The sequence below is a fragment of the Ranitomeya imitator genome, chromosome 3, assembly GCF_032444005.1.
Source record: "Ranitomeya imitator isolate aRanImi1 chromosome 3, aRanImi1.pri, whole genome shotgun sequence".
NCBI classification, from domain to species: domain Eukaryota; kingdom Metazoa; phylum Chordata; class Amphibia; order Anura; family Dendrobatidae; genus Ranitomeya; species Ranitomeya imitator.
Window position 1 is genome coordinate 184,980,871 of NC_091284.1, and position 12,706 is coordinate 184,993,576.

General features: G+C 40.7%; 1 protein-coding gene across 2 annotated transcripts in view; it reads left to right on the forward strand.

Annotated features, from left to right (window-relative positions):
- The first annotated feature begins 1,284 nt into the window (after nt 1–1,284).
- Nucleotides 1,285–12,706, forward strand: part of LOC138673093 (ras and Rab interactor 3-like) — a 128,186-nt gene continuing 116,764 nt past the window's right edge. Inside the window, exon 1 of one of the 2 annotated variants that reach the window (XM_069761693.1) lies at nt 1,285–1,348. The gene's annotated coding sequence lies outside the window, so the exon portion shown is untranslated. Of the gene's footprint in view, nt 1,349–12,293; nt 12,338–12,706 lie in introns of those variants that run through there. The other variant, XM_069761694.1, reaches the window with a different exon arrangement.

Genomic DNA, 12,706 nt, shown 5'->3' on the forward strand with positions numbered 1-12,706 from the left:
TTCTCCTTCAAAGGAAGTTGTAATAATTATATGGGTACTACGGAACCTGATAGCATGGGATAAAGCCAGTCTGAGAGCAAAGTTGCAACAAAAGATGTATTTACTCAAAAACAGAAATGTAAACAGAACTAATAGATATTTCTGCAATTGTAACGAGGTCCTCAGCTCTATATAGAAAATCACAGCAAACTGAGTAGCGGGTCGCGACCGCTAATGTGAACCAGTCCAGCAAGGAAATGATGTGGAAGCAAACAAGACACTTGAACGAGGAAGTCCAATAAAGTTATAGTGCGAATGCACACAGTACTTACATGATGAAGTCCAGCAAGACTTGCTCACACGTGTGCACAGTACTTGTTAGTAGGAGTCCAATTGTTCACAGATAGTGCGTCATGTGAATGATGTCCTGGAAAAGAGAGGACGAGGGGAGAAAGAGGGAGAGCACTATCTAAGCGTAGTAGATGAGTAGATCTTTCTTGGAGAGAAAAGCACAGCTTGAATCTTGCTCACCTGGTGTGGTTGTGCAAAGAGGCACAACACTGGGAAAAAATTTTGTACACAAAGCAAATCCTTCCACTGGTGCGCTGCACATCACAGCAGTTCCAGAGGAGAGAGGTAGCAGGATGGGGTGAGGCAGACCACTGAGTAGTGAGCAGCAGAAGCAAGGAGTTAACCAGCAAACAGGCAGATGCTCAGGAGCCAGCAGCACAAAATACTCAGGCACAGGTGAACACAAGACTCGGACTTAAATAGTCAGGACAGACAGGAAGTTCCATGACAGGGCAAGATCCAAGACTCCATCTTGGATCAGGGCGAACAGACACCAGGAAAGTCTGGAATCCTTACAGAAGTCTTCAAATAGAGCCTGGACAAACATCTGTGCGAGATGGTTTAGTGAATCCTGCATTGAGCAGGGGGTCGGCACGATGATCGTGGAGGTCCCGTTTAACTCTAACCTGTGATTCTGTCCTGAGTGGCTCCTGTTTATTGCATTCCTTGGATATATCTAATGGTAACATCCAGTTGGCAACGGTTTCATATTTTTCAATCAAGGTTAATAGAAGAATGACAACAATGCTGGAAGAATACAAATATTGTTCTAAATTCTAAAAGATGTGTAAAGCGCTAACAGGTCTTCTTGTTAACCCCCTGAGCTCATATTATGTATCAGTGGAAATCTACCTTGAGGTTTACTACGCCTTTGTATTCTTTGTGTGTCTATGTGGTTATTGTACAGCCTGCACTTTACACTAAACAACATAGGAAATGAGAAGGCGGAAATGCAGCTTGTAGATGCCAGTAAAGGAGCCCACACTACCCATTCATGCCGCGCTCCTGGTCCCACAAGGTAATCATTTTTCGTGTGTTGGTAGTCATTACAGGACTCTAGGTTCATATATTGCCATTATTATATAATTATGATTTATAGGATGTGTCGTTGAAGTCGCACAGCCTGGTATTTTACCTATGTAGCTCTCCTAGCTTTGTATAGTCTATCATTTCTTTGGCTACAATTAGCACAATTATGACTAAGAACCCTGTGTGGGCTGAGACAAGTCATATATATTCTGTGATTGGTCCCAAAGTTGCATTTTTGTTTTCCTTGTATTCGGACAATCGGAACAGCACAAATCGAGAGCCCCAGAGGATTCTCCTGGATATATGGTAAGTTGTCATGTTTTCAGTTTGGTGACAAGGAAAAGACATAATGTAATCAGCATCAGTCGTAGCACTACATGGCACTACCGGAGACTGCCATCTCCATTCTGCAACCATCTACATGGTGAAATTTGGAACATATCAGAAATGGAGATAAAAAAAAAACAAATTCCTAAATATAAAACATCGGTAGCTCTGATTTTGGAGCACTGCATTAAGTGTGGAAGATTTGTAATTCCTGCACCACCATACAAATATGGTTCCAGGCTCATCCCCATGGCACAACATTCATCAATAAGACGCACACCCTGTTGATCAGTTCATCGTTGTCTTAAAATTAGGCCATTTTGGACCTACAGTGTTTTTTATGCCCCAATCTTCACACATTTGTTAAAAATTCCTTCTATTTGAATGTAAAAAAGATAAATTATTTTAGCTGACCCTCAATTACAAATACAGACATCTACAATGGGCAGTGCACTGATAAATTTGTGTTGTAAGGTTGATAACTGTCTATAGTTCTGCATGCAGCGGCTGATACGGAAGTTCACACATACAGTATTGTTCAAAATAATAGCAGTCCAATATGACTAAAAAGATTACTCACTGCTTTTGGTATAAATTATATTACCACATGTCAACATGCCAAACAATTTACCAGTTGGTGCGGTAGATTCTAAGAAAACCAGAAGACTCCACATTCATGATCTGCAGGTTTTTCAGTCTGTGTATTACAACAATTAATTGAAAGAGGGTGTGTTAAAAATAATACCAATGTGGAGTTTAATTAGTGACATCAATCATTCTGTGAAGTAAGAGGTGTGAGTCAGCTGGACCTTATTTAAGGGTGAAGCCAGGACATGTTGTACATGCATTTCTCATTGAAAGCTTGAGAAAAATGGGTTGTTCGAGACACTGTTCAGAAGAACAGCGTACTTTTGATTAGAAAGGTGATTGGAAAGCGTAAAACTTATAAAGAAGAAAATGCAGACAGTGATAGGCTGTTCAGCTAAAATGATCTCCAATGCTTTAAAATGGAAAGCAAAACCAGAGAGATGTGGATGAAAACAGAAGAATACCATTGGAATGGATGGAAGAATAGCCAGAACGGCAAAGGCTCAGCCGATGATCCGCTCCAGGATGATCAAAGACAGTGTCAAGTTACCTGTGAGGACTGTGACAGCTAGAAGACGCCTGTGTGAGGCTAAAAGTCCCCGCAAAGTCCCACTGTTAAAAAAAAAAAAATGCACTGAAGCGGGTGCAATTTGCCAAAGAACACATCAACTGGCCTAAAGAGAAATGGAGAAGAATTTTGTGGACTGATGAAAGTAAAATTATTCTTTTTGGGTCCAGGGACCGCAGACAATTTGTCAGATGACCCCCAAGCTCTGCATTCAAGCCACAGTACACTCTGAAGTCAGTGACGCACGGTGGTGCAAGCCTCATGATATGGGCAGTTTCTCTTACTATGGTACCGGACCTACCGTATCTACCATATACCAGGGATCATGGACCAGTTTGCATATATTAAAATACATGAAGAGGTCATGTTGCCTTACGCTGAAGAGGATATGCCCTTGAAATGGGTGTTTCAACAAGACAACAACAATAAACACACCAGTAATCAAGCAAAATCTTGGTTCCAGTCCAACAAAAATGCATTTTCTGAGGCGAAGCCATCAAATGACCATAAAATTGTGGGATGTAATCCAAGCATACTGGGCTGGAATAACAGTTGACAGGTCCCAGAAGCGGTTCTAAAAAACTGGGTATACAACTAAATATTAGGTTAGTGATTCACAGGAATGTTAAATCCTACATATTGTGAGTTTGTAAAGACAAATGCAGACACTGCTATTTTTTTTAGAACAGCCCAATGTTCATTTTTTTGTAATCTAATATATAAAGCTGAATGTGTGTGTGTGTATATCCAGGATTGGCATCTGCACCGTCGCAGCTACAGCCACAAAATTTTGCACAGTCACACGTCTGGACCCGAGAGCGTCATAGGCTATGTTGTGAGGCGAAATTTTAACCCTGCGCGTTCCAATTCACCAAACAATGTTGCCCCTATCTACATAATGGGGAAAAAGTGAAAGGAAAAGTGTTGGAGGCAAATTGACAGCTGCCAGATGTGACCAAGGGGGACTTAAAGAGTGGGAGCGATGGCACCAAAGAGTATATACCGTACAGTTGCTAAGGTGGGGCCCCGACATGGGATACTCGCCACACACGGGGATATGAACACACACACAAAATGCGCCACACACTACCACGTGCTTGAACACATACCACCCTCAGCACACATTTCACCACACATACACCAACCTCGCCACATAAAAGTCGAAACACAAAAGTCGCCGCTCAAAACTCGCCACGCGCAAAACTCGCCACATGCAAAACTAGGCTCATGCAAAACTCGCCACACGTGCAAAACTCACCTCATGGAAAACTCGCCACAGGTGGAAAAATTGCACACACAGAAAAATTGCCACATGCACAAAAGTTGCAACACATGCAAAAGTTGCCTCACACAAAACTTGCACATACTCAAAACGCACAACACATAAAATTCGCCATGCGCAAAACTCGCCATGCGCAAAACTTGCTGCACACAACTTGCTACACTAACCTGTCACATGCAACGCGACACACAAAAAGTTGCTACACGCATGTCGCCACACATATGGGAAATATGGCAGCTGTCAGTCACATGACCTGTCTATTATGTGTATGTGTGAGCTAATATATACTGCCGGGGGAGGGTTTCCTGTTGGCTGGGAATTTATCAGGCTGCCAATTTAGCTTACAAATACTGAGGTAAAAATACTGACCAAATAACATGTGAACGAGGTCTAATGCAGGAGGAGATGACACAGATATATACTATATACAGGAGGAGATGAGACACAGATATATACTATTTACAGGGGAGATGACACACATATACTATATACAGGAGAGAATACACAGGTATATACTATATACAGGAGGAGATGACACACAGGTATATACTATATACAGGAGGAGATGACACACATATATACTATATACAGGGGAGATGACACACAGGTATATACTATATAAAGGAAGAGATGACACACACATATATACAGGGGAGATGACACACAGGTATATACTATATACAGGAGGAGATGACACACAGGTATATACAGGTCCTTCTCAAAAAATTAGCATATAGTGTTAAATTTCATTATTTACCATAATGTAATGATTACAATTAAACTTTCATATATTATAGATTCATTATCCACCAACTTAAATTTGTCAGGTCTTTTATTGTTTTAATACTGATGATTTTGGCATACAACTCCTGATAACCCAAAAAACCTGTCTCAATAAATTAGCATATCAAGAAAAGGTTCTCTAAACGACCTATTACCCTAATCTTCTGAATCAACTAATTAACTCTAAACACATGCAAAAGATACCTGAGGCTTTTATAAACTCCCTGCCTGGTTCATTACTCAAAACCCCCATCATGGGTAAGACTAGCGACCTGACAGATGTCAAGAAGGCCATCATTGACACCCTCAAGCAAGAGGGTAAGACCCAGAAAGAAATTTCTCAACAAATAGGCTGTTCCCAGAGTGCTGTATCAAGGCACCTCAATGGTAAGTCTGTTGGAAGGAAACAATGTGGCAGAAAACGCTGTACAACGAGAAGAGGAGACCGGACCCTGAGGAAGATTGTGGAGAAGGACCGATTCCAGACCTTGGGGAACCTGAGGAAGCAGTGGACTGAGTCTGGTGTGGAAACAGGTGCCGCATTCCCCAGGTAAAGCCACTTTTGAACCATAAACAGCGGCAGAGGCGCCTGACCTGGGCTACAGAGAAGCAGCACTGGACTGTTGCTAAGTGGTCCCAAGTACTTTTTTCTGATGAAAGCAAATTTTGCATGTCATTCGGAAATCAAGGTGCCAGAGTCTGGAGGAAGACTGGGGAGAAGGAAATGCCAAAATGCCTGAAGTCCAGTGTCAAGTACCCACAGTCAGTGATGGTGTGGGGTGCCATGTCAGCTGCTGGTGTTGGTCCACTGTGTTTCATCAAGGGCAGGGTCAATGCAGCTAGCTATCAGGAGATTTTGGAGCACTTCATGCTTCCATCGGCTGAAATGCTTTATGGAGATGAAGATTTCATTTTTCAGCACGACCTGGCACCTGCTCACAGTGCCAAAACCACTGGTAAATGGTTTACTGACCATGGTATTACTGTGCTCAATTGGCCTGCCAACTCTCCTGACCTGAACCCCATAGAGAATCTGTGGGATATTGTGAAGAGAAAGTTGAGAGACACAAGACCCAACACTCTGTATGAGCTTAAGGCCGCTATTGAAGCATCCTGGGCCTCCATAACATCTCAGCAGTGTCACAGGCTGATTGCCTCCATGCCACGCCGCATTGAAGCAGTCATTTCTGCCAAAGGATTCCCGACCAAGTATTGAGTGCATAACTGAACATTATTATTTGATGGTTTTTTTGTTTGTTATTAAAAAACACTTTTATTTGATTGGATGGGTGAAATATGCTAATTTATTGAGACAGGTTTTTTGGGTTATCAGGAGTTGTATGCCAAAATCATCAGTATTAAAACAATAAAAGACCTGACAAATTTCAGTTGGTGGATAATGAATCTATAATATATGAAAGTTTAATTGTAATCATTACATTATGGTAAATAATGAAATTTAACACTATATGCTAATTTTTTGAGAAGGACCTGTACTATATACAGGGGAGATGACACACACATATATACTATATACAGGATGAGATGACATACAGGTATATACTATATACAGGAGGAGATGACACACACATATATACTATATACAGGAGGAGATGACACAGGTATATACTATATACAGGAGGAGATGACACTGGTATATACTATATACAGGGGAGATGACATACAGGTGTATATATATATACAGGAAGAGATGACACACAGGTATATACTATATACAGGGGAGATGACACACAGGTACATACTATATACAGGAGGAGATGACACACAGGTACATACTATATACAGGAGGAGATGACACACAGGTACATACTATATACAGGAGGAGATGACACACAGGTATATACTATATACAGGGGAGATGACACACGTATATAATATATACAGGAGGAGATGACACACATATATGCTATATACAGGAGGAGATGACACACATATATGCTATATACAGGAGCAGATGACACACAGGTATATACTATATACAGGAGGAGATGACACGCAGGTATATACAGGAGGAGATGGCATACAGGTACATACTATATACAGGAGGAAATGACACACAGGTATATACTATATACAGGAGCAGATGACACACAGGTATATACTATATACAGGAGGAGATGACACACAGGTACATACTATATACAGGAGGAGATGACACACAGGTACATACTATATACAGGAGGAGATGACACAGAGGTATATACTATATACAGGGGAGATGACACACGTATATAATATATACAGGAGGAGATGACACACAGATATATGCTATATACAGGAGCAGATGACACACAGGTATATACTATATACAGGAGGAGATGACACAGATATATACAGGTGGAGATGGCATACAAGTACATACTATATACAGGAGGAAATAACACACAGGTATATACTATATACAGGAGCAGATGACACACAGGTATATACTATATACATATGCAAATGCATATCAGTAAAAAAGGACGAAGACGAAGGAATAATCCGAAACGCGCGTTGGGGTGCGTTACCACTGGATTCAGCCAGGTAAGGTATTTACCGACATCAATATTAGAGTTGATCCCCCTTTGTTGTGCACTTTGTATGCACCTACTGCTGTTGATGCATTGAAGCACTTTTAGGAGCACACACGATCCCTCACACATAGCACCTTATTGTGGGTTATTTGAGACATTCTCAGCTGGATAAAATTAACACCCAGCACTTATATAATTAAGTGATCCTCGCACGTGGGTGCACACTAGCATTTATTGGTATTCTTGCTATTTATTCATCTATGCACATAGCACTTTTCTGATGTATTAGGCTTTTTTACTGATATGCATTTGTATAGCACTTAGCACTTTTTTCTGGAATGAGTTAACACTTTTTTGGAGCATATGTATTTTTAATGTTCTTTGGCACATAGCACTCTGTAAGCTGGCCTCTTTTTGCCTATTTTCTGCTATTCAGATTTGTATATTTTTTCTTGTAAATACAATCTTTATAAAATCTTACACCTCATTGTGTGCAAAATTATGAAATAGCTATTGCACATGTTTTATCTTGATGGGGATCAACTGATGTAATAAAGGGTGTGCTGTAATGTCATTTTTTTATATATATAATTTTTTTTATATATAATTGTCTAGTGGTACGCATTAATTAGTTTTTATACTTATATAATATAAAAATATTTTTAACATTTTTTGTTGCCACTTTGATTGTGTAATAAAGGCAGATCTTTAAAATTTGAATTCTTGTATGGTGCTTATCCCTGGTGTGTCTGTGATCTGGGTTTTCAATATACAGGAGGAGATGACATACAGCAGGTATATACTATTTACAGGGGAGATGACATACAGGTATATACTATATACAGGAGATGACATACAGGTGTATACTATATATAAGGGAGATGACAAACATGTATATACTGAGGTGAAAATGAGGGGTGTGAGGTGAAAATGAAAAGGTATGAGTGCAAAATGAGAGGAGTGAGGGAAAATAGTGGAGTCATCGGAAAATAATAGATGTGAGGTCGAAATGACAAGTGTTAGGGGGGAATGAGAGGAGTGAGGGGGAAAATAAGAGGAGTGAGGGGGGAAAATTAGAGGTGTAAGAGAGAAAATGAGAGATGTGAGGGGGAAAATGAGAGGCGTGATGGGAAAATAAGAGAAGTGAGGAGCTATAACTAACCACAGATATTTACTATGCCCAGGCAACGCTGGGCTCTTCAGCTAGTTTTCTATAAAATAGTTAAACATTATTTACATTTCGCTTCATGTTTTCAGTTACAGTGTGCAATGTTCCCAATGCATGAAAATAAAAACTATTATAAAAATGTTGTGATTAAAGGGAACCTGCCACCACTTTTCTGTCCTACCAGCTAAAAACATAATTTTATTCAGTGTCAGCTATGCCTGACTCCCCATTTATCACCCATAGAAACCTTTTATATTTCTCCTGCGATGTATGCTAATAGGGCCCATCCGGTCCGATGGGTGTGGTGTCAGTTCACTCACTCCACCCCTCTCCTCGGCTGCTGCACGCAGTCCTTGACGTGGATGACGCAGATCACTGTGAGATATCGCGCCTGCGCAGTCAAATGGGATCTCGCGCGTGTGCACTTCTGCTTTTCGGCTTTGCCAGCAGTTGGGCAAAGCATACTGCGCACGCGAGATATCTCACAGCGGACCCTGTCTCAATGGCAGGCACAGGGCAGCTTACACTTGTAATGTAACATCTGCCACCCATCTACAGTCATGGCCAAAAGTTTTGAGAATGACACCAAAATTATATTTTCACATGACCTGCTGCCCTCTGGTTTTTATTAGTGTTTGTCTGATGTTTATATCACATACAGAAATATAATTGCAATCACATTATGAGTACCAATAGGTTATATTGACAGTTAGAATGAGTTAATGCAGCAAGTCAATATTTGCAGTGTTGACCCTTCTTCTTCAAGACCTCTGCAATTCTCCCTGGCATGCTCTCAATCAACTTCTGGACCAAATCCTGACTGATAGCAGTCCATTCTTGCATAATCAATGCTTGCATTTTGCCAGAATTTGTTGGTTTTTGTTTGTCCAACCGTCTCTTGATGATTGACCACAAGTTCTCAATGGGATTAAGATCTGGGGAGTTTCCAGGCCATGGACCCAAAATCTCTGTTTTGTTCCATGAGCCATTTAGTTATCGCCTTTGCTTTATGGCAAGGTGCTCCATCATGCTGGAAAAGGCATTGTTTGGCACCAAACTGCTCTTGGACGGTTGGGAGAAGTTGCTCTTGGAGGACATTCTGGTACCATTCTTTATTCATGGCTGTGTTTTTAGGCAAGACTGTGAGTGAGCCGATTCCCTTGGCTGAGAAGCAACCCCACACATGAATGGTTTCAGGATGCTTTACAGTTGGCATGAGACAAGACTGGTGGTAGCGCTCACTTCTTCTCCGAATAAGCTGTTTTCCAGATGTCCCAAACAATCGAAAAGAGGATTCATCAGAGAAAATGACTTTGCCCCAGTCCTCAGCAGTCCACTCCCTGTACCTTTTGCAGAATATCAGTCGGTCCCTGATGTTTTTTCTGGAGAGAAGTGGCTTCTTTGCTGCCCTCCTTGAAACCAGGCCTTGCTCAAAGAGTCTCCACCTCACAGTGCGTGCAGAAGCACTCACACCAGCCTGCTGCCATTCCTGAGCAAGCTCGGCACGGCTGGTCATCCGATCCTGCAGCTGAAACAGTTTTAAGAAACGGTCCTGGCGCTTGCTGGTCTTTCTTGGGCGCCCTGGAGCCTTTTTGACAACAATGGAAGCTCTCTCCTTGAAGTTCTTGATGCGATAGATTGTTGACTGAGGTGCAATCTTTGTAGCTGCGATACTCTTCCCTGTTAGGCCATTTTTGTGCAGTGCAATGATGGCTGCACGTGTTTCTTTAGAGATAACCATGGGTAACTGAAGAGAAACAATGATACCAGCCTCTTTTAAAGTGTCCAGTGATGTCATTCTTACTTAATCATGACTGATCGCCAGCCCCGTCCTCATCAACACCCACACCTGTGTTAATGGATCAATCACTAAAACGATGTTAGCTGCTCCTTTTAAGGCAGGACTGCAATGATGTTGAAATGTGTTTTGGGGGTTAAAGTTCATTTTCTGTGCAAATATTGACTTTGCAAGTACAGTAATTGCTGTTAAGCTGATCACTCTGACATTCAGGAGTATATGCAAATTGCCATTAGAAAAAATGAAGCAGTAGACTTTGGAAAAATTAATATTTGTCTCATTCTCAAAACTTTTGGCCATGACTGTACAGCCTCCATATTCAAATTAGTGTTAAGTACCACAGGCCGATTTCGGCTGGAAAAGCGTTTGTACCCCAACAGATTGTGTCGGAGGAGAGAAGACTAGACATGTTGAGTTCCAGCTCCCTTTTCTGTAGTCTTACTAACGGTAAACCACCACCAGTGTGTCTGACAATGGCTTACTCCACTTGCCTTATGAAAAACATATGCACCCTTTGCCACCCTGTGCGTGCATGTGCAGAGCCAGAGTGCCCATCTGTCAATTCTGGCAAATGCCAGAAGGGCCTGTCTGGTCGTGGGCCATCTTGTCTGCTATGTTGTTAGCGAAATTGGTGTTCTCAAGATACCCATATTGTTAAGAGTTGTGAAGAAGCACAAAGTCGGTGACTCAGTCACTAACCCCAGCAGGCCACGGGTATCATCACAAATATTGGTAAATCTTGTTTTCCTCCATCCAGGGTAATATTAGTAATATATCCCATCTGGTGCTTGGGGACAGGTTACAGCATGGGCCTGTGTGATTTCAACAGCCCCAGTCTGTACCTGTGTTTGGGAAAGACAGCTGTTTGGCTGACTCCAACATAATGCAGCCCTGGCTGTACATAACATAATAACGTCAGTCACCTCTTACACTTCTGAATGGACAAAGTTGTGTATAAGCTATATAGATGAATGTGCCTGCAGACCGTATAGAGAACAGAAGATAATATACACAGCATTAATGCGTACCCGGCATTTTAACTTTTATTTCGTAAACCGATAGTACATACGAAAATAAGCAATTTTGTACTATATCTCATCAGATAAATCTGCTTCTTTTTTTTTTTTTTTTACTCCAGGACTGATTTTTAATTTTATTGGTAAAGTGAATAACGTGAATATAGATTTTTTTTCCATTGGTAAGATTGGAAATGACAGTTACAACTCCTAAGATTCTATGGGGAAAGGGAGCTAGAGGCAGACCAGACATTCTGCTGCAAGTTCTCTCTAGGATGACATATTGTAAAATAAAACTGTTGTTTCCGGAGAACTTGCAGCAGAATGTCTTTGTTTGCCTCTAGCTCCCGAGAACTTTACTAAAAGCAACTGCCATCTCCTAACTCAGTATTGGGAAAGTCTGTGTTCACATAATACAGATATTACAGATATTACCCATTAATTGAGTGAAAGATCAATACAGTAGTAAAAAGAAGCAGGATTCTCAGATAAGATTTATTAGAAAATTGCTTATTTTTCATATATTCTGCTGATTTCTGAAATGAAACTGGATGCAATGGTTATGCTTTAAGCACTGTAAAAAAATCATGATTGTAGGTAACATATTTATTGTACACAGCTGTTGGTAGTAACCAATTACCTGGTTAATGTTTGGAGAGAATGCCGGCAAATAAGTAACGTACTGTTTCCAGTTATGCTGTGGACAAACATGATATCAACAAACAGAAGCAAAGAGTTGGGCCGCATAGAGAAGTGTAATGTATTGTAGAAGGAAATACAGGGAGGGGGGAGAGTGGACTTCACGAACGGACCCCTTCCTGTTAAAGAGTTTTAGGAAGTCGAGCATTGTTCTTTCTTCGTGCAGCATCCACTTTGGGTTTTGCCCAGACACATCAACGTGAGAGTCTTAGGTGAGTGAAGAAGCATTTTATATATGCATATCGATATAGTTAATGCATTTTCTGTGATCTAAAATATTCTATTTGCTACTGAATAACTATTTTGAAAAACCGTGTACGGCCAGCAGTGTAATATTCTATTAATCAATTTTATACCAAAAAGTCCTAAAAGGTTGTTAATAACTGACTTAAAAATGCTTTTTTATGGCATTAAAATACCGATTTTAATTTTATTTTTCAATTTTAATGTTTTTCAAATAATTTTTATTAACAATTTTCTTTCAACAAAACCAATATAGTGCATTTGTAAAGTATTAGTATGCGTCTACATTAAAAAGCAAGAGAGTGGTTGGGAGAAGGGAGGGAAAGGGAAAAGGGAAA